Source organism: Benincasa hispida, chromosome 11 (assembly GCF_027475165.1).
Source record: "Benincasa hispida cultivar pf3 chromosome 11, pf3_genome.v1.1, whole genome shotgun sequence".
NCBI lineage: Eukaryota > Viridiplantae > Streptophyta > Magnoliopsida > Cucurbitales > Cucurbitaceae > Benincasa > Benincasa hispida.
In genome coordinates, this window is record NC_143488.1 from 73,581,181 (window position 1) to 73,605,002 (window position 23,822).

Genomic DNA, 23,822 nt, shown 5'->3' on the forward strand with positions numbered 1-23,822 from the left:
CGGTCTAAGATGAATGTACACAAACCAGAATGTGATGTGGATAAGATGGAATGATTTGCTTATCTTTTGTTCATGCATTAGACTTTACTTAACATCTCTTAATGCAAATAACATACAAAGCCTATCTCTAGGATGAATGCGTCTAACACAGAATGCAACAAACACCAGTAAGTTATCTCTAGCTGTACTAGGCGTCCTACTTGATGCAGCTTAGTTATTCTCTCGAATAATCGTAGTTAAAGATGCTTTTACCAAGTGATCAAGTCGGCTTAAGCGTTTGAAATGAAGTTTTGCATAAAGTATGAATATATTCAACATAAACAAGAAGTAAACAATGGCAAGAATGTGATGGATAAATATATGAATTTTATAAAGAGGCAAATTGTCTTTACAAAAGCAATATTCAATCAAGTGAAATGAAAGCAATAAATGAGGTGAGGGAAATTGAGTCAAGCCACAAAGTACAATCTCTTGTATCTCTTTGGTTCAATTCTATTGTGTACAATTACTTATATAAGAAGAGGACGAAGTGTCTTTCTTAAGCTTGGCTTCCTCCGCTCCCTGACCGGCGGTGGTGGTGGTTCTCAACCCTTTTGATCGTCTTGGCACCACAACACAACTTAAACTATGACTTCACTAATTACATAGAGTAAGGATCTTGATAATTTCTAAACTGAATAATTTTCTCGGCCTTGAACTATGGAGGGACTTCATCTATTTATAGGCGTTGGTCATGTCCACTTGGTGAATGGGTAGCATTAAAGTCCATATCTTGGTCAGCATTAAAGTCTATGACCTGGTCAGCCGCCTGACTCTCGGAAACTTTTCAGACGCCGCTTGCTACTTGGAAGTTTTTCAGACACCGCCTGCTGCACGTGCCCATACTCAGAAGTGGTGACGTGACACAATCAGCCTGGATCAATGAATCTTCTTTGCGTTGAACTCCCTCTGACGCATGGCCCATGCATTACAACTTTTCCTGCGACACTTGTCTAATGCGTTAGCGTTTATCCTCGCGTTGAAATCCTGCAATACAATGCGTTAGTGTCGCGATATTTAGTAATCTAACTTCTTTTGGCTGAGTTTGCTAATATTTTAATAAATCCATGCATTTCTTCTAAAAATAAGGAGAATTTATCATTAAAAACCTTAGTTATTCCAATTTAAGAGTAAAAATAACTTGTATTTCTACAAGTTATCAGGCTGTAAATATGATTTATTGGTCTTGGAGACGTGTTTGGTAGAGAATGATGATTCTGCCTGGATCCTTGATTCCAGTGCTACTAATCACGTCAGTTACTCTTACCAAGGATTTAGTTCCTGGCAAACGTTGCCACACGGAGAGATGACTATTCGAGTTAGTACTGGTGAGGTTGTTTCAGCTGTTATTGTGGGCAGGCTGAAGTTATTTTTGGACAAGAAACATTATTTATTATTGGATAATGTTTTCGTAGTTCCTCATATCAAGAGGAACTTAATCTCGATTTCTTGTCTCATTGAACAAGGTTATACCGTTTCCTTTTCTGAGAGTAAAGTGTCTATTTTCAAGAATGGAATGGAGATTGGTTTTGGTTCAATGGAAAGTAACTTATATGTACTAAGGCCGTTAGTCATAAAAGCCTTGTTTAATACTCAAATGTTCAATACAACGATAACAACTAAAAGACCAAAGGTTTCTCCTAAGGAAAACGCCCATCTTTGGCATCTAAGGTTAGGTCACATCAACCTCAATAGGATTGAGCAGTTGGTGAAATGTGAACTTCTAAAGAGTTTACAAGAAAACTCTTTGTCGGTGTGTGAATCATGCCTCGAAGGCAAGATGAACAAACAACCTTTTACTGGAAAAGTTTACAGAGCCAAGGAAACATTAGAGCTTCCACATTTTGACCTTTGTGGTCCGTTAAGTGTTAGGACTCGATGTGGGTATGAATATTTCATCTCTTTCATAGATGATTATTCAAGGTACGGGTATCTCTACCTAATGTAACGTAAGTCTGAAGTCCTTGACAAGTTCAAGGAGTATAAGGCTGAAGTTGAAAACTTGTTAGGTAAGAAGATAAAACACTACGATCTGATCATGGTGGAGAGTATATGGACTTCTAATTCCAGAACTATATGATAGAACATGGAATTATGACCCAACTCTTGGCCTTAGGTATACCTCAGCAGAATGGTGTATCAAAAAGGAGAAATAAAACCTTGTTGGAGACAGTTCGGTCTATGATGAGTTATGCTTATCTTCCACTCATTGTGGGGTTTTGCAGTGGAGACTGCATGTTACATTCTGAACAACGTTCCCTCGAAAAGTGTTTCTAAAACACCTTTTAAGCTGTGGAGAGCCCGTAAAGGTAGTTTACGCCACTTCAGGATTTGGGGTATCTGACCCACGTGCTTGTGACTAACCTGAAGTTGGAACCGCGTTTGAAAGTTTGCCTCTTTATAGGCTACCCCAGGGAAATGAGGGGTGGATACTTCTATGAACTGAGTGAGAACAAAGTGTTTGTTTCTACAAATGCTATCTTCTTGGAATAAGACCACATCTAAGATCATAAATCATGAAGTAAGTTTATTTTACGTGAGATTTCGAGTGAGACTTAAACTACTGAAGGTTCAACAAGAGTTGTTGAATAGACTGACAAATCAACAAGAGTTGTTGAGGTTGGTGCATCTAGTCAACCAGCTCAAGAGTTGACACTACCTCGACGTAGTGGAGGGAGGGGGGTTATGAATCCACCAGAACGTTACATGGGTTTGACTAAAGCCCAGAACGTCATTTCTAATGATGGGGTCGAGGATCCATTGTCTTTTAAGCAAGCAATGAAGGATGTTGACAAGGATGAGTGGGTTAAAGCCATGAACCGGGATATAGAGTCTATGTACTTCAATCAAGTCTGAGAGCTTGTGGATCAGCATGATGGTGTAAAACCTATAGGGTGTAATTGGATTTAAAAGCAAAAGCGAGGTGTAGATGGAAGGGTGCAAATCTTTAAAGCTAGACTTGTGACAAAGGGTTATACCCAGGTCGAGGGAGTGGACTATGAGGAAACTTTCTCACCTGTTGTCATGCTAAAGTCTATCATGATACTTTTTCCATAGCCATATTTTATGATTATGAAATATGGAAAATGGACGTCAAGACTGTCTTTATTAATGGTAATCTTTAGAAGACCATCTACATGGCTCAACCAGAGGGGTCGTAGTTCCAGATCAAGAGCAAAGAGTTTGCAAGCTTAATAGGTCCATTTATGGGCTGAAAAAAGCATCTAGATCATGGAACATTAGATTTGATAGTGCGGTCAAATTGTTTGGCTTTGATCAGAATGTTGATGAGTCTTGTGTTTACAAGAAGATCATCAACAGCTCAGTAGCTTTCCTAGTAATGTATGTGGACGATATCCTACTCATTGGGAATGATGTAGGGTTTCTGATTGACATTAAGAAGTGGCTAGTTGCCCAGTTTCAAATGAAATATTTGGGTGAGGCACAGTATGTTCTAGGGATCTAGATCATTCGAGATAGTAAGAACAAGAGGTTAGCCTTGTCTCAGGCATCGTACATCGATCAAATGTTGATCAAGTATAGGATGTAGGATTTGATTCCAAGAGGGGTTTATTATACTTCAGGCATGGAATCGTTTTGTCTAAGGATTAATGTCCTAAGACACCTCAAGAGGTTGAGGAGATGAGACGGATTCCCTATGCTTCAGCTGCTGGAAGCTTAATGTATACAATATTGTGTACCAGACCAGACATTTGAAGCCTGGGAAAAGCAGCGAACTCTAGAAGCTAGGGCTTTATTCACCTTTGGACACGAACACTATTCCGTTCTCATGTAGTAGGGATTTTTAGTCGTTATCAATCCAATCCAGGATTTCATCACTGGACGGCGGTCAAGACAATCCTTAAGTATCTTTAGAGAATGAGGGACTACATACTCGTGTATGGAGATAAGGATTTGATCCTTACAGGACACATGGACTTTGACTTTCAGACAGATAGAGATTCTCGTAAATTGACATCGAGGTCAGTGTTCACTCTGAATGGAGGGGTTGTAGTGTGGCGAAGCATCGAGCAAGGATGCATCACAGACCCCACTCTAGAAGCCAAATACGTAGTCGCTTGTGAAGCAGCTAAGGAGGCTGTTTGGCTGAGGAAATTCCTTACAGATTTGGAAGTTGTTCCAAATATGGATTTACCAATCACTCTTTATTGTGATAACAACGGGGCTATGGCAAATTCGAAGGAACCTCGGGGTCATCGTCGAGGCAAGCATATCGAACGAAAATATCATTTGATCAGGGAGATTGTGCATCGCGGTGATGTGATAGTCACGAAGATCGCATCGGAGCACAACGTTGCCGATCCATTAACAAAGACACTCACAGCTAAAGTTTTCGAGGGTCACTTGGAGAGTCTTGGTCTACAGGATATGTGGCATCTTGTCTAGAACAAGTGGGAGATGATAATGGGCTATAGAGTATGCCCTAGTTTATTGTATATTGTACTTGTTATTTTTCATGTATTGTACATAATATGGTAAGTTGGTTATCATATATGTTTATAATAATATTAATTATTGGATAATTATATCTTTTCTCTAATAACCAATTGAGTGAGAGGTTATTGGTAGTTTCATGGTAACCGTGAGATAAAAGGAAAAATGTTTTTCTAAATTTAGTAGATTTGAGAGTTTTAAGAGTTGCCATTCTCGGAAAAACTCACGGAATTATTGTCAAGTGAATTCAATTCATAAACAATAGCTGAAAGAGAGACTAAACGATCGTGGAGTGACACTACATGATAGTTCACTCAGCTGGGCATAACTAAACGATCGCGCAAAATTTACTATACGATCATGGAGTATTTGCTAAACAATTGAGCATTCGTCTATACGATAGACTCTTCTCATCTCCCACTTGCTCAATCGTTTCATGATTGTTATTCCTCCAGTCTCTTCCTCTAACCAAGTCCACACAGAGCCCACATTTCTGGATTCTCACACCGAGAATACCAAGGTAGCCATTGTGGTGGTGTCTTACTCAACTCGATTGAGTCGAGGTTTTTGGAGGCCGTTCGTTGGGTTCGTGATTGATGCTTGGTTTTATGAAGTGGAAATATGGATGATATGCGTTGATGGATTTGCATTGTGCACTCAAGTTTCCTTAGCAGAATTCAAGTATAAATTCCTCTGAGTTTTCTAGTAAGTCTACGGTCGAACACAGGGACTTGTGAAAATAGATTGCATTGGTAATTTTTATGAAAACTTTGCGGTAACCAAGTAAATAAATAAGTGTTGGGTTTGTTATTTGCGTTGATGAAAAAGAAATAAATAAAGGTGGGGGATTTGAGAAAAGACAGTTGCGTTGATAGATACAATGAGTATGCGATGAACGGGTTGAGAAGATCTCTAGCTAGCGTTACTCGGGAATGCGTTAGACCATGTGATCATGTTACAACCATGCACAATAAGTCATTTTCCAATGTAAATGCGATACTCCTAAGTCTAGGATGCATGTGTTGAACGAAAAAGTGTCCATAGAGTTTATCCCTAGTCTCTACTCTTATCCTATGCGATGATGAAAAATGCATGAAAGCAAGGTGATGGCATACAATCATATCCTATCTCTAGGATGCATGCGATGCGTTGATAACAAATAGTGCTCATTCCTAAGCACCTATCTTTCGTTTATGCATTCTAATCTGGCTCTTCCGAGTCTAGATTCTAACCTGACTTTCCCAAGTCTAGATCCTGTCCTTAGACTACCCTCTCGAGTATCTCTAATGGACGAATGAAGCATACATAAACAAGATAATCGCAAAGAGTGAAGATTCCCTAGTTGTGCTAGCTAAATGCTTCTCAACCCATTTAACTAATTTAGCTACTCATGCGTGAATAACAGAAAGTGAACAGATATAGAAAAAGAAATTCCATTCTTATAAATGAGTTGAGCACAAAATGTCAATGGAAGTTAAAGGTAGAGAGCCTGGTAGCAATTCCTTGCTGACCGAGACTTTTTACACTGAAATCTCTATTCTAATCTAAAGATGATTCAGCTTCCGCAGGCGTTGGCCCTCTCTCTATCCTTGAAGCTTCCGACGCTCCGGAACGATCTATCGGCACAATTCTCCCTCGCATCCGCCTTAAAATGAAAGAAGAACTATGGACAAAGGCGTGAACTTATGGAACAAAAGATTGTAAAAATGGTGAAACCCTTCTCTGAAGAATGCCCTTGGTATTTATAGAGCATCCATGGTGAAAGGCGGCTTCTCTCTCCTGGTTGTAAAGATGAGACAACTTTAATTCCTGACTGATGCACCGAATAATTGTCACTGATAAAGCTGAATGTACTCTGTGACTGTTATTGGCTGTCTACTTAATTTGGATTCAACTGTCATCAGCTTTCTGTCCCATCGCTCTTAATTATCCTTTCACCCAGATGCGCCCACCATGTTACGCTGACCAAGTTGCGACGATCCTTCTCGGACAAATGTTTGCGAGCACGATCAACACAAAGCCTTACGGTGAAGTTATGCTCGACCAATGAATTCCTATGATTGCAATCTTTGCAATTCGTTAACGCATATTCTACAAAAATACAAAAATCAACTGTTCTAATTTGCTGAATGCATGCGACCGCAATACCATGAAAACGATGCTTAATGGACACAAGTTAACATATTTCATCAACGTAATCTAATATTGTTTAAGAACTTAGCACTATGATAACGTACATTTCTGCCCATTATCAGTGATCTTGGAGATTGTTGAGTTTGTGGTCGCTGTGATCTTGTTGTATTGCAGTCGTAGTGTTCGAGCGTTCGTGTATTGCTGTCTTAGAGACTGTTCGAGCGTCTGTGATCGAGGAAGATTGAAGCATGAGTCTTCAAAGGTATGTATAATCTTTCCCTTGATCGTATTGTAAAGCGTGTTTTAATTTCGTATTGTGCATAACTGTAAGTTTCCGTTTCTTGATTGTAATTATGTATCTTCAATTTTGAATGAATCTTGGAACGATCATTCCGCTGCTCATGAAAATCCTCATGTTTTATTTCCTTCAGCTAAAACATACAATTTATTTATATTAGTTAAACGAGCATTACCTAGTTTGAAAAAACAAATCAATTTAGCAAAATAATTTTAATGCACCCTATGCGACAGCTATTTTGCAATGATGCTTCAGTTGGGCAGGGTGAAAGTCACCGTAGGGTAATCAATTGTCCTTTCAATGAATTGAGACTATCTTAATTATACAAGAACAACTCTTGTTCCTATAATTATTAGTCACTGTTGCTTAATCCATAAAATTATTAACTAGTTTAACATTTTTCTTGTAAGTGTAACTTCTCATTTTAGATTCTAGAGTTCCGCCCCAATGAGTCAACCGTAGGAAAAAACCAATTGGGGCAAAAACTTAAGCAATCCTATCCATCTATAGAGTTTGAGTAAAGTCTCATGCAAATTTCATCTGTAGGAGGACACAAGCAAAGGTATCTCGAGACGAAGCATGAAAGTTTACTTCGAATTAATGAGAGAGACCATGGAACATATTGACACACGTCTCGCTCCCATTTACTATAAATACTATCTCTATTTACCTTGATATTGACCTATATAAACACCACCCATAGGGGGACACAAGAAAATGTGCCGCGAGACTGAGTATAGGTCTTGAGGCGTGAACTTTTAGGGAGAAACATGATAGAAAAAATGAAGTATCATATACCCTATTTTCCTCTCACTGAGTGTTTTACCTAGGGTTAATTATCTTAGAAAAATACAGCTAATTATTTTAGCCAAGTAATTGTTTACTTTGCCCAATGTAACATTTATTTTGGATAGTTAAACAATATTGATTATTGTTCACTAAACGCTTTAATAAACTTTAATCAATCATTACATGCTTGTAACAAATCTATCTAATTCACCTTCCAGGTCAGTTCCCATGTAGGGGTATTCCGTTTCTATCAGCTTAAATACCCCAGCTTAGATAGATTAGACATAGATCCCTTATAGATATATTTGTTAAAAATTTAATATTTTAATATTAACCAATTTAATCCTATTAAACTGATTAAAAAATTAAACCTATTTATAATCTTATAAAAAATAATGTGATCATAGGTCTATAGTGAATCATATTTTAAACTATTTAAAAATGATTTACCTATTTGAGCATACAATTCTTTATTATAGATTTTAATTTTTAATTTCATGTATTTATAACAATTATAAAGAATAAATTAAATAAATTAAAACCTAAGATTGCATCTAGTGACTTACTTAGTAAAATTATAGCATTTATAAAAAAAAAAAAAAAAAAAAAAAAAAAAACCTAAAATAATGTCATCTTCATGCAATCTCAATTTCATTACTTAATCATACATAACACTTATATACTAAAGTAATGAAAATAAAACAACATTCATCCATATATCCAAGCTACAAAAACTGCATTACTTGAGTCTTTCAACTTTTAGTTACTTGATGTTTTCATGAAAGAATGTCAAGTAATATGTAATTTTAAGAAAAACATCAAGAATAATGAAAAAAAGTGGAGGTTCAAGAAATTTTTTGGATTTTTCACGCTAGCCTTAACGTTTTTAAAACGTCAAGTAATATCAAATACAAAAATTATATAAAATCCTTTATAATTTATTTCCCATTCTCCATTTTTATTTTCCCCCCTCTCATTTTTTGTTAAAAACAAAAGAACTCAAAGCCCTAAATTTTTCTCTCTTCCCTCTTCTCTTCTTTGTGGTCCAGCCTTCAGCATCTTCAACTTGGTGCTCCTTTCACCATCTCTGTTCAGCTCACACATCCGGCAGCTCATCTCCTAAATTTCTCTTGCACAATATCCCTCGCACTCTCATTCTCCTTCCACCATCTCCATTTAACTCACACATCCGGCAAGCCACCATCTCTATTCAGCTCCCCAACTCCGCTGATTTCCATTCTCCAGTGCCGTCGACCTCAGCTCCCGTTCCAGCAACTCAAACGTCACATTTTTCAGATCTAAGCTTCGTTTCATTTCTGTCCAATGCTCGCTAAGCTGATCTTAGCTTCACTCCAGTTCTGTCTGGCATCATCGAGGTTCGTTCCAAGTTTGTTTCACATCCGTGAGCTTTGGGCTTCATTATAGGTTCATCTCAAGCAGATCTAAGACGTTGAGCTTTGTGTCAGGTCCATCGAGCTTTGAGCTCCTTCGAGCAGTGTCGTTCAAGCTCTGTTCCAACGTCGTTGAAGCATACCTGAGAGTCGTTCTCTTCATACATTGTTCAAGTTTTTCATTTCTCTCTCAGATATGTTCGTGAACTCCATTCCATTGTGTTTTCTTTGTATCCTTGTGCAGGAGGCAACAATTTCTCATTTGCACATTTGGGTTTTCCTTTGGCTATATTGTTAATGGTGTTTTTGAGGTTTGTTTCTTTCAATATTCTTTTAGGGTTTCTTTGTTTTAAATCTTTTTGATGATTGGTGTTACTTGGAATGATTCTAATTTATGTTAACGGCTCGTTTCTTATTTTTATTTGTGCGAAATAGAGCCTGTCACTGCGGCTAGAGCAGAAGCTGGGAAAATTATAAAAAAATGGCCTTTTTGGAGTTTATTTTGTATTTTTGACCTATTTTTTAAAAACAAATTTTTTTATTCTTTGATGATGAAAATGATGTAAGCACGAGAAATTTTGGTTGTACAATTATTCTTATGCCCCTTATTAAATTCTCACTTTCAATTTCAATAACTAGCCTACTAAATTAATTCACAAAAAATCATTCATCACAAAAATTAATTCACAAAAAAATATTCACATTCCAACACAAAAATTATCCACCAAAATTAATTTATTTACAACCTCACAAAAAGTTCTCTTCACCAAATTATCTCCCGAATGAAAAGTCTTTCGTCAAGTCCAAAACTAGTATTTCACGAAATTGTAATTTTGTACACTCCGTAAGAATGTATGTATTTCATTTTGTATGTATTCAATAGTTCGATAATTTCTAGAAAAATTGACAAAAATAAATGACCTTTTTGGAGTTTGGTATGTTAGAATTTATTTGCTTGTATTTATGCTTTCTTGGTTGATTTTTTTTTAAAAAAAAACTTTTATAATGGTTTGCATTTTATAGCTAAAAAAATTGAAAAAAAGGATAGCAATTTTTTTTTGAAGATACCCGACTGGACTTCACCGGGTACAAAATAATTGTTGAAATAAGTTTATACCCAGTTGGGCTTCACCGGGGATGAAGAAAATTGATTGAAGTCACTCAATCGGTCTTCACTGGGTATGAAAGAAATTGATTAAAATCACTCGGTCTTCTAGGGTACAGGATAGGAGCCAGGCTGGGACTGGTCTAGGGCCCAGTAAAGTTAACCCTAGCCCCGTCGAGCACACATGGAGAATATGTACACCATTTTTTTGGCTTGATGTTGTACCCGGCTGGGTGGACGACCGGGCCAATTTTTTTCTTTTTAGTTTCTATTTTTTATTTTGCTTTTTCTTTAACTATATTAATACATTTTTATTATAAATTGTAGAAAAATGTCTCGTGTTTGGATTTATTTTGGTGGCATTTGGAATGAAAGGGAAAAGGATTATAATGGATTTTTTTATTACTAATTTGTCCATCAACTTTATGGATTTTTGTGGATTTTGATGACCTTTGTATTATATTTTACATTAGCCCAACCGGGAATTGGCCCCTACTTGCATGGACCCGTGGTTTTTTGCATGATCCCGACTGAGAATTGGTGCCCACTTGCATGGACTCGGCCGAAAATTAGTATACTTTGATGATCTTTTGCATTAGCCCGACCGGAAATTAGTGCCTACTTGCATGGGCCCGATCAGGAATTTGTATATTTTGATAGTTCTTTTGATGGGTGGAAAAGGGAGTAAATATGCGTGCATATTATGATATGTGTTGATCTCCATATGTCGATGGTCATGCATTAGACTAAGAAATATGCAATATGCGTTTAAGAATATATACGATGACCATGCGTTCTTGCCACAAGTTTTCTTGCTTTCTTGCCAAGTATAACGAGAATGCAAATTTCTCAAGATGATCTTAGGTCGAAGACTGTAACTCACTGTTTGTGAAGTAATGCGTCTGAGGCGATGAATAAAAAAAATAAGGAAGTTAAAAGACTATGCACTACTCCTAATCCTAATTAAACATATTGAGCAATGAAAGTGTGACTATGAGAATTGGTAGAGACGCGGCAACTGTTAACGCGTAATAAGATGCATGGAAAAATAAATAGAATGGTGGAGGGGATAAATTCACCGCATCATTAAGCTTGATCGCAAGGGTAATCCCAGCTCGTCACACTAACGCGTCGCATACCTTTCGATAGTCAGCCACATGCTTATATCTCTATAATGCATGGTTGTGTTGAACATAATATTATTCCTATCTCTAGGAACACTACTTACTTTGCTTAGTGAGTTCCATTACTTACCCTCTTGGGCAGTTAGTCCCGGCTAATCAGCTCATGGACAAGCATTGCGACAGCTCATAGACAAGCGTTGCTACCACCTCACGCTAAGCAAAGAGGATTAACTCACTAGACTCGCGCGACGCACACCTCTCGATGGGTTGCTACATGCTTCGTATCTCTATGTCGCATGATTGAGTATGCGATAACGCTTGTGATCTTTACTTAGTTTGTTGCAATGAAAGTAAGGGATGATAAAGAAGGAGATAATGAAGATGGTGTCGAAGGAAATAAAGAGATGCATTGATTACAAAATGTATTAATGCCTTGAGCCAAAATATAATACAATACAGAGATAAGAAGAGAGGTGGAGGGCTAGATGTAGGCAATCTCTTGCTTCCATCAGACGTATGTCAAGGCTGCCGGTGGTGCCATGGATGGGTCGTGGAGTAGTCTCTCTCGAGCTCTATCTCTGGCAAAGCTCCGATCGTCACTCAGAATGGGTTGAAGGAATGAAAAACTCTCAAAGAATGTCTTGCTCACGCTCTCATCTGTGATCACAAGGATCTGCCTTAAGACAGAAGCTCAGATAACTTGAATTTGGGCTCTACGTCTCTATTTATAGAGCTCGAATGCTGACAGTATTGGTGGTCCCTCTCTGAATCACTGTCACTTTCGGCGCGGTAGGTGAAATGTCAACATCATCTTTTTGATACTCCCAAGGTATGCGTTCATGCTCGTTTTTTCCGAAGTGCCATCGCATTCCACCAACCTTGCGATCACCCTTCTATCATGGTTATTACTTTATAGCCACAACATCCATGCGATGAACGCATGCAATCAACTTTGCGATGGTCTGGGATTCACCGCATGCGATCGATTCCTGCGATAGCTACAAAAATAGACATTTTAATGCAGAATAACGCATAATATTAGGTTAGCAGAGATTTCCCGTGTTGATCAACGCAAGCTCACTTTTCACATGAATTCTTAGTATTATCACCACATATTCTACTTGTTAGCCTTCACAATTCTAAATAAAAGACTACAATAACTTGTATTTATACCAGCTATCATCTTTGTATGAGCCCGGTTAGAAATTGGCGCCTATTTTCATGGACTTGGCTGGGAATTAGTATACTTTGATAATCTTTTGCATTAGCTCGACCGGGAATTGGCGCCTACTTGCATGGACCCGACTGGGAATTTGTATACTTTGATGGTTTTTTCATGAGCTCGATCGGGAATTGGCGTCTATTTGATGAAGGAACTCCGTTTATAGAGAACCTTTGAACGGAAGCAGATCGTCCAAATCCCATTGTGATTGAACGTATACATTTACAGTCATACATAATAGATTATGCATAAATCATAAATTACAACATGCTTTTAAATAAAAACAAAGGATTAAGAGATTATACCTTTGAAGAACCCTTCTTCAAGTAATCCCTCGAACATACTCGTTCATGAACTTGTCGAACAACTCGAACACTCCTCGAACAAGCAACAAGCAGCAACTCGATCCTCAAACCAAACAGGACACTACCACTTGGTTACCTTAGTATTCTCGGTGTGAGAATCCAAGAGTGATGGGCTCTGGCTAATTTTGGTTAGAGGGGAAGTTTAGAGTTTTAGGAGGAAGACGATTGAAAAGGAAAAATAACATTATCATGTAGACGACCAAGTCTATCGCATAGACAAGCTTACTCGATCAAGAAGATAATGAGGCTATCGTATAGTCTCTTAAGCAATCATGTAGATACTTGATTGTTTACTCCATCGTAAAGTTAATGTCTCACAGAATAATTAGAAAACCATTTTCATTTATCCCACTTTTCCATAAAACCAATTAACTACCTACTAAAGGTAATTATGGTGAAAAAGAATTTAATTATCAAATAATTAATAAATATAAATAAATATGATAACTAACTTATCATATTATATTTATAACCTATAGTTTTAATATTTCATCATATACAATATATAATGATTGCTTAAGAGACTATATTAATATAAATCATAGTTCTTTTTCTAAGAGACTATAGTTTTAAATAAATATGATAACCATAGTTCTTTTTCTCTATTTTATGGCATTTAATATAAATCATATTTATATTAAATTTAATAACTATGAATCTCATTCATAAAAAATATATTTGAATCATATTCAAATATTAGTTCCTCCAATTAAACAATAATGTATCAAATACATTATATCAATTATATCATATATAATTGAATTAATTTAATTATATCATATATAATTAAATTCTCTCTTATTAATTTGAAGATTTCAAATTAACCCAAAAACTTATTCTCAACTTAAATCCATTGAGCTACCAAGGGGATCTCATGGACCTGTAGCTTGAAGCTCCAACAGTACGTGAATAACTAATTAAACTCTTTAATCACATTATCCACCGTCCGTTAACTGCCAAGCACTCCATTAAAGACCGACAACTGCATTCTTCGCACTATAAATATATTTCTGTGTCCATTGGATATAACTGATCAACAGTACAATGACCCTTCACAAATCGCTCGTAAGTACAACTAGGCCAAATTATCATTTTTCCTATGTAGTTATATCTAACTCCTTAAGTACCACTGATCCCTCTAATGAACAATAGATCATAGTCCCACTATGACTAAACTTCTCTCGGACCAAGAGAGGGTGTGGCATCACATTGTTCAAGACCCAGAATTATCCCTTAAGGGAACAATCTATCTACTTACCCTTGCTTCGGGGAAGGAGTGAATTCTTTCTTGTGTAGCTGAGTTTCCATCTCCCCAATCAGACAAATCCCCAAAATGGCAGGCTTGTTGAGTCGGTGATCTGGCCACTCTCACCCATGAAAATCAAAGGACCGCCCTCATAAGCAGGAGTTCACAACTCATTCAAGATTAAGGTCATGTTACCTATGATCATTTTAGTAAAATGAAAGTCTCTATTATGTACGACGTTACATAACGAGACTAAAAATTTCATAGTTCAGTCTAGTACAAACTTTTTTATATAGAATATCCTCGCTCACATGTCTAATACATGAATGATCAGGATTAGATCATTTGTAGCACTTTACAATATTTGTAACATCTACAAAGCGGGCCATACTTGTAGTGTCAACAGGATAAGGCTTCCCTCCTTTATCCACATACTACAAAACATTTAGGTTATCACTTAAACACGATCCACTTGTATATCTCCAAATACATGTTTAAGTTACAACGATAACCATGGATTTTATTTTATTGGTTTGTGGTTAATGCAACTAAAATATCATATATTTTATAAACAGAAGTGAATAAAATATCATATATTATTAATCACAGAATATTTGTTCATACAAGTGTTTACAAACTACAGGACCCTACGAGATTTAGAGCATCAACCCTACACTTGAAACTTCATTAGGATGAAACTTCATTTCTAGTTCCATTATAACCTACAATTTTTCATCAAATAGATAAATTAGAAGTTAACACAACATAACAATGAGTCAAAATATTTAAAAAGAAGAAAATATATGTATTATAAGCTACTGTTTTTTGGCCAGCCGGGTTGAAGATCGTGCCAAAAACAGTAAAGAACCTTACCGGTTTCTACCCAGTCCTGCCTCTTCCCAATCTCGATCAGGTGCCCAATCCCCTTTCTCTTCTCGCCCGACCCATAAAAATATTATAAGTTTCTATTTTTTGGCCCGGTCTCATACCTGGCTAGGCTGAAGACCGGGCCAAAAAATAGTAAAGAATTCTTCTCGGTTTCCACTCGGTTCCACCCCCTACTTGGTCTTGCCCCCTTTTCCCTCGTCTTTTCATTGTCCCCGCTTTCCCCTCCATACTCGATCAACAACTCCATTCACCCGGCCGGTCTAACACCAAGCACCAGTCTTCCCCTTAAATAGGTTTTTTCATTAGCCCCGCCCAACCACGTACTCGGTCAACATAGTATGAAGCCCGACCGGGTACCCCTCCCCTACACCTTGTTACCCGATCAAATCTCATCTTGCTCTCGATCAGTCTAACGTCGGGCGCCAATCATTCCCCCCTTGTCTTACCATTAGCTCTGCCCGGTTACATACCCAATCACCCTCGTATGAAGTCCGGCTGGGTAGAGACCAATTTTTGAAAAAAATGGTTCGAGGTTTTCGGGAAAAAAATTAATTTTAGGCCTGCAAATTGTTCAGAAAACACTGACCATGATGTTCTAAAGAAAAAAAATTAACATTCAACATAGATCTAAAACAATCATTTTATAACGTCTAAGATAAACTAACATTGAGCGAAAAAAAAGGAAAATCCATACCTGATTAGATGAAAAATCCTAAATAATCTTTAAATGAAAAGGAAAATGGCAAGAAAATCCGAAATGTAGTTGAAATCGAGGTAGAAAATAGTAGCAATTAAGGGAGGAAATGGAAAGGCCAAACGGTTAGGTTGGGAGGATTTGTGACTTTTGAAATTTTGAAGGGCATTACAGTACTTTTACATTGTTTGCAAAATTATGAGGTCAAAAAACAATGTTTTTAAAAAGGGTCTAAATTTCAAAACCAAAACTTCACATAGGCCATTTTTGTCAATTATCCCAGAAGCTAGAATGTTCCAATTCTTGTGGCTGTGATCATCAGTCGGTTCTACTTGAACGTATGGTTTTCCCTTGGATATTCTCAACACGCTAGCGTTATTTGATGTTATGATCTCCCTGCTCTACACTGACTTGACGAACCCTTTAACTCCAGCTTCTGGTTTCTAGCATTGGGTATAAACCAATATTCATGCTATTTATCTTGATTTGTCAATTTTATTTACTAGTCATGTATTTAAACTGCTGCCCTTACAAAATTTAATTGCAGCCTGCAAGATATGTTCAAAATTTTCGAAGCAGGATAAAAATATGAGTACAAGATATCATATTGGCGTTTGTTCTTTACATTTACTACTCTTCACTATATTCATTTGTAAATTTGCTTCATTCAACATTTTTTTGCCCCTCTTCAAACTGTTGTATCTACATTTCTCTTATAGAATTTTTCTTTGTTTTAGGTGTCCTTTTACACGTTGTTGAAATGAATGCAATTGCAATGCCCAGTTCCAGTTGCTGTGTTTTTTAGAATTCTAGTCATATTATTGATTTTGTAGCCTACAAAGTATGCTATATGTTACAACTTACGAGGACCTAGGTTTGGTAATACATGATCAAATACTCAGTTAATTAGGAGAAGGGGAAGCAATTCTAACTGGGACTATCAAAGCCTTATCAACTTCTTATTGAATGTACGATTTTAGAGAATTGATATCTTTTTTTCCTTCCCATTTCAGGTGTTTAGAGGCATTAGTGTGGTCATTATTGAAGCACTTGAATATGTAAGAATGTTGTGGTGGTGGTGAATTGGTTAGTATTTGGTTTATTTCTTGCTAATTTATTAAAGAGATTAAGTGAAAAACTTTCAAAATTGTAGCTTGGGAGGGTTGATAGTTGTAATTTTGAAATTGTTCATGAATTGTTCATATGGGATTGTCCATAGAGGTTGCAAGTATATTGACAACATTGAAGAAATTGTTTATATGAACTTTGTTAACATGAGATTGTAAGTATATGACAATATATCCAATGAGGCTTTGACTTTGGAGTTACCTAAAAGTATTGTGGTGCTTGGAGGATAGTGCAGTCTCTCTTTCTTATTATTACATGTGCTCTTTGTTTTATGATTAAGGATCATAACTCGTTTGGTTGATGTTAGTTTGTCTTATATATATATATCAATGTGATTATTGGGCCTCAAAACAGAAGTAATTATATAGATAATCTCTAATAGTACAATTTTTTTATAAAAAAAATACACACACACATAAACATGACAAGCAAAATGTATCAAATATTCATTAAGTTGTTAGTTTTTGGGTGTAAAGAAGAAATTACATTTGACAAGTAAAAACTGTCAAGTTATGAAAACTTTGATCCATTGATCCATAATAAATGTCAAGAATTTAGATACTTGACACTTAAGATAAGTCAACAGATCTCATATACTTGATAGTTATAACATATCAAGTAAGTTACAGCTTGACGCTTTAGGCCAGTAAAGAATTTCTCTTATTCTTGACATGAGATTACTTGACGTTTTAAAAACGTCAAGTAACACTGATACTTGACTGTGAAAAAAGTCAAGTAATACAGTTTTTGTAGTAGTGATTATAATATAAATAATGCATGACAATGTTATTTATGCATGCAAACATATATTATAACTCTTATATTATATGATGCATGAGCAAACTATAAAATTTAAATCATGCAACTATATTATAACAATTATAATATTTATGATGTATGAATAATGCATAAACTATGGTGGGATTTTCTCTATATGACATACATTATGACATATATAGCAATATTAAATCATGCATCCAATGCATAATTTAAAAAAAAAAAAAAAACAAAATACATTATTGGACCGAGATTGACTTTCTAATAATTAATTAAACTCGCGCTCCAGTGCGTCTCGGAGCGTCGCAACGCTACAGAAACTCTTTACATCGCATCGCTTCGGAGTGCCGCAGCGTCGCTGTACAGAATAGCTTCTGTATAGTCCACTTTTGCATCAAATTTTTTTGTTTTGGCTTCGACACTAATAGATCTTCGTCGGAACAACCACTAACGACCCAAACAATTACAATTACAATCTCTATTGCAAAAAGTACGCCTAAAACAATGAGTCCTTACAAACCAAAATTTTAAAATAAAGAAGTAACAAGAAAAACAAATTCCAAAACATCCAATATGTGAAAAAACCCACATTCATCACATAAATGCAAAATAAAAATAGTACCCCCATCACTATGAATTTTAATTCTGAAAAATTGAAATTTAGGACTAAAAAGCCATGCTCTAATACCAATTGAAGATTTGTGGAAACCCATACAGAAACAAGATCGTGTCCCAAATTCGATATTCACAGTATATTAAAATTATAGAGAAGAAAAATATGCATCCTAATAGAAATTTAGCCGTATTTGTAATGTTACCGAGATAAGGTACCCAGCCTGTTGGGTTGGGTGTCCTAAAACTCATAGTTTGTAAAGTTAAACATATTCTATTATCAATAAAGATGTTATTCAACATTTTTTTCAATAAAATTGTTATTGAATCTATTTATTGTATTCATAAAGTCTAAATCCAATAAACTAAGATCCATGGTTATTATATGAATACTTGGACTTTATGTAGAGACATAAAAATAGATCAAGTTCGAGTAAATAGCCAAAACGGTTTATAGTATATGATTAAGGTTGGGTACTTTATTCTGGTAACACTATTGGATGCAGCCTCCTCTGTAGCTGTTATAAGTTGTTGTAAAGATATTACAAACGAAGTGATCCAGATTCGTTCATGTATTGACATAAGAAGTGGGAGCGTCCTATGTAATGAGTTTGCATAAGATCAGATCAAGAAATAAGTCACTCTTACTTTATAACGTTGTTTACTGTTTAAAGACTGACTATTTCGCTTAAATGACCTAGGTAACTCAATCTTAATCCTGAGCTAACTATGAACTCCTGTTTATTCATGATTAACCTTAGATTTGCATGGGTGAGGGTTGGCTCAACAACGCTGGCTCAATAAGCCTCCCATTTCATGGGTAAGACTGGGTAGATAGTTGGGGACATAAGGTATAAGATGAAGTTCACGCCTACCCAATTTAGGGATAGGAGAAAGATTGTTATCTTAAGTACTGAATTCAGGTCTTGAACAAGGGGCCCCACCCTCTCATTGGCCCGAGAGGGATTCAGTTTAGTAATTAGATCATAAACCAATTGTTCATTAGAGGATCAATTGGAACTTAAGGAAAAAGATGTAATATCGGGGGTAAAACAACATATTGACCTAGCCATTATTATGAACAACCTATGAAGGGTCAACTGACTGGTTATGGTTAAATCATGTGGACATAAATATATCTACAATGAGGAGAGTGCAACTGTCGAGCTATAGTGGTGTAACTTGATAGTTAACTAATACTGATTAATTTGGTCTAAAGAGTTTTTAGCCAATTAATCTTAAATCGTTGGAGCTAATGATCTGTTGGTACATAAGGTTCCTCTATTAACTCGTAAAACATGAATACCTTGAATTATTAAATTGAGTGAATTTGGAATGATATCAATCTGAATTATTCGAATTAAATTTCAATTTGAATATGTTCAAATTGAAATTAGGATTTGAATTTGAATAAGTTCAAAATCAAATTAGGATTTGTTTAATTATATTAGATATAATTAACGTTTAATTTGTTGAAATTAAACGAAATTGGAGATTTTATAGTATTTAAATATTGATTTAAATATTAATTACATGAATAAGATTCATGTTGAAAATTAGATGTGTGATTAATTTGATATTTGATATTAAATTAATTAATTAATTAAATATGTTTAATTAATTAAAAAAACAAATTAATTTCAATTTTAAAATTCAATTTGAGAAATTGAATATTGAAATGTTGAATTTGATTAATTATGAATTAATCAAATTGAATTTAATTAATTTGGAATTAATTAGATTTTTGGAAATTAAGAAATTAATTTGAGAAAATTTGGAAATTTGAGAAAGTGAGTTTTTCCCACTTTTCTCAAGCATGAGGTGTGTTCACATAATCACACAATTCCTACCTTCCAATTGATAGCATCTGCTGACCAATTCCATTATTGAAATGCTTGCATGCTGCTTGTGAATAAAAACTCTTCGAATTGAAGAAGAGGTAGAGATGGAAAATAGTTTTCTATTACTTCTTCTTCCTCTTCAAACCCACAAAGAACACCTTCATAAATTCACTCAAATTTGAGTTTCACTACACAAATTCAAGGCTGAGAATAGTAGAGAAAATCTCTTGGTGGTTCACGGTCGATTTGGAGCTGGATTAACGTGAAGAGCAACTTGGAATTGGAAGAAATCATCAAAGGTATATTCATTTTGAAACCCACTTCTGAAAATGTGTTTTAGCTTCCTTTAGAACTCAAATTAAATGAAATTAGAGTGCTTATTGATTCTGTTTGCTTCCGTTGCATGCTTGTGTATCCCATCAAAATCTTATCCATCTACTGTAGACTGTTTAGGTTATCTCTTAAACATGATCCACCTATATGTCTCCTCATACATGTTTAAGTTACAAAATATAACATTAGATCTTAGTTTACTGATTTTGTGGGTTAATGCTACTAAATGTCAAATAAAATGCCTCTAATTTTATTAGATAAATAAATTGTTTGTACATTACAATTACAAACTATAGGACACACAAGATTTATGGCATCAACCCTAATAATCTCCCACTTGTCCTAAAACTAGTGAGGTGTACATCATAAAAGTCAAACTAATAAAAAAGTATACATAAAACAAGAAACTAGGACATACAATACACGCCTAGTACAAAATATTCATGTGGAGACATGTGAGTGGGGTTATCCTATACAAAGTGTTTGTATAAGACCGGACCACGAAATATGGAGTCTCTTTATAACACTGTTACTAGAAGAGACTCACTTTTTACTAGGACGACCATAGGTGACTTGACTTTAATCCTGATTGAGTTCTGAACTCCTGCCTATGATGACGGTCCTTTGATCTACATGGGTAAGAGTGGTTAGTTTCGTCGACTTAATATACCTACCATTTTGGGGATTAATCTAATTGGGAAGCTGGGGATACAACTACACAAGAAGGAATTCACTCATTCCCTAATGTTAGGGTTAGAAGATAAATTGCTCCCTTAGGGCTGATTTCGGGGCTTGAACAACGAGGCACCTCACCCTCTCCTAGCTCGAGAGGAGTTCAATCATAGTTGGACTATGTTTAATTATTCATTAGAGGGATCAATGATACTTAAGAAGTTAGATGTAACTATAGGGGTAAAATGGTAATTGGACCCAGCTATACTGAAGAGCAATTAGTGAAGGGTCAATGCATTGTTGATTGGTTATATGAATATCCAATGGACACATAAATATATCTATAGTATGAAGAGTGCAGCTGTACGTCTTTAGTAGAATGATTGACAGTTAATGGATGTTAGTTAATTTGATTAAAGAGTTTAATAAATTAGTCTCATATCATTAAAGTTTCAATCTATAGGTCCATAAAATCCACTCGTTAGCTCAATAATGACTAAAAAGAATCAAATTAATTTTGGTTTAATTTGAATTGTTCAAATTAATTAAAGAAAATTGATTATATAAGATACAATTAAATAGTATACATGGATACATTACAAAATATAATGTATGATGATACATTATATAATTTATGAGAGATAAATATTTGAATATGATTCAAATATTAAGTTTATGAATATAATTTATATAAAAACTATATGTTATAATTTAATGTGAATATGATTCATATTGAATTTGTATATAGTTTTATGAGAGAAATAAATATTTGAATATGATTCAAATATTAAATTTATTAATATGATTCATATAAAAACTATGTTATACTTTAATGAGAATATGATTATTATTAAATTTATATAGTTTTATGAGAGAAATAAATATTTGAATATGATTCAAATATTAATTATGTGAATGTGATTCATATAGAAACTATATGTTAAAATTAATATGAATATGATTCCTATTAAATTTATATAGTTAGATGAAAGGGGTTATTATTTAAATGTGATTCAATTTTTATTGTGATTCATATAAAAATTAATATGAATATGATTCATATTAATACCTTAGGTTATTTGAGAGAAAAATAAACTATAATTTTATGTTATATGTGATATAATATTAACTATAGGTTATGTGTTATATGTGATATAGCATATAATTTAAATATATATTAAATTAAAATTTTGAACTTGAATTTCTAATTATTTTAAAATTAAATTAAATAAAGAGGAGGGATTTATAAGTCCCTCATCCTTGAATCTCTCATACTTTCACGTAAAAAATGAGGTGGAGAGAGAAAGTGTTCTCTCTCTGGTTCTCCTTCTCTTTGCGTTCTGCATAAAAGTTTTACACAGAAAAACTCTCTTAATCATCTCCTTCCCTCTTGCCAAAATTGAGTGCGAGTCCACACCTCTGCACGATTCTCGTTCTTAAGAACAACGGGGAAGACTTCGTGGTGGTATTCGGTTGCAATATTTGTGAGATCGAGAGAACACGATGAAAATTGGAGAGAACGTGAAGATATAGATCTTCAAGAGTATGTATTGCTTAATCCATCTTCTCTATTTTCACAGTAGTAGCATACTTGATTTAATAATATTTATCAATTATTTCCGTCACTCTGAATTTTGTATGTTTTGTAAAATGAATTTAGAGACTGATGCATTCATATGCTTTCACTTCGAAGAATTCCAATTCCTTCAATTGGTATCAGAGTCATCTCGAGTCTCTAAATTTCATTTTCGAATTTTAATTTAGAGTTATTAGTGGGTGTATGATTTACATTTTGATTGAATGTTCTGGGTTTTACACATTAGACGTTTCAAAATGGGCCTAGAATTTACTGCTTTAAAGGTGTTTAAAGTTGTAATTGTCAGTGTTTTGGGCATTTAAATTCTTGTAATCAAGTTTGTAATTGTCCATGTCATTCGTGATGTGGTTTTGACTTCGATTTGAAGAATTTTGGAGCAAGAATGAAGCAAGTTGGATGAACGGACGAAGCAAAGTAGATTTTCTGTCTTACAACGTTACAATGCTCTAGGCCGCATCATAAAAGCCAACATTGCAATGTTTGTATCAGATCATTGCAATGCTTTGGATTGTTAACACATGTGTTAGCATCCTTCAAGTCTTGGTTTTGAGCCTCCCTAAAGGTTTTGTAGCAATTTTTTTGTTTTCTAGATTTATCCAACTAAAAACTCCGATTCCACAACAACGAAAGCACTTTTTCACTCCCCGATGGGTGAAAATACGAAAAAATAAAATTGGAATGAAAAGCGTCCAACGTACTCCTATCAATGTGGAAAATATCTCATTGGAAATCATATAAAGATAATTTCTATTTAATATAGCCATTTTTTTCTATTTATTCCAAGACAAGGGTCCCACAATCTCCTAGTCAAAATCGTAATCCACAAACCATTCCTACTGACGGTCAGAATTTCTTCTATTTCCGTCTCAGCAAATAATTTTTTTCATAAATAGAAATCACAAATCAAAAAAATTCGATCTTTCAATTCAAATAATCGAATTGGGACCTCTTTCAAATATACAACATGGATTCTGTAATTATTAATTTGCAATAATTAATTATTTATTTATTTTCATTAATTAAATTAATTTAATTAATGTTTAGGATGCCAATTTCAGTCCAATAATACTTTTATTTATTTATTATTATATATATGATGTATGATTATTTATT

The 23,822-nt window shown here is 34.9% G+C and overlaps 2 long non-coding RNA genes across 2 annotated transcripts; both read left to right on the forward strand.

Annotated features, from left to right (window-relative positions):
• The first annotated feature begins 8,699 nt into the window (after positions 1-8,699).
• LOC150032882 (uncharacterized) lies at positions 8,700-9,522 on the forward strand. The gene is made up of 2 exons (XR_016524770.1): positions 8,700-9,090; positions 9,181-9,522. It is a non-coding gene; the product is annotated as an uncharacterized LOC150032882 (long non-coding RNA).
• Positions 9,523-16,027: 6,505 nt separating this feature from the next.
• LOC120091805 (uncharacterized) lies at positions 16,028-17,084 on the forward strand. The gene is made up of 2 exons (XR_005485837.2): positions 16,028-16,202; positions 16,763-17,084. It is a non-coding gene; the product is annotated as an uncharacterized LOC120091805 (long non-coding RNA).
• The last annotated feature ends 6,738 nt before the right edge of the window (positions 17,085-23,822 follow it).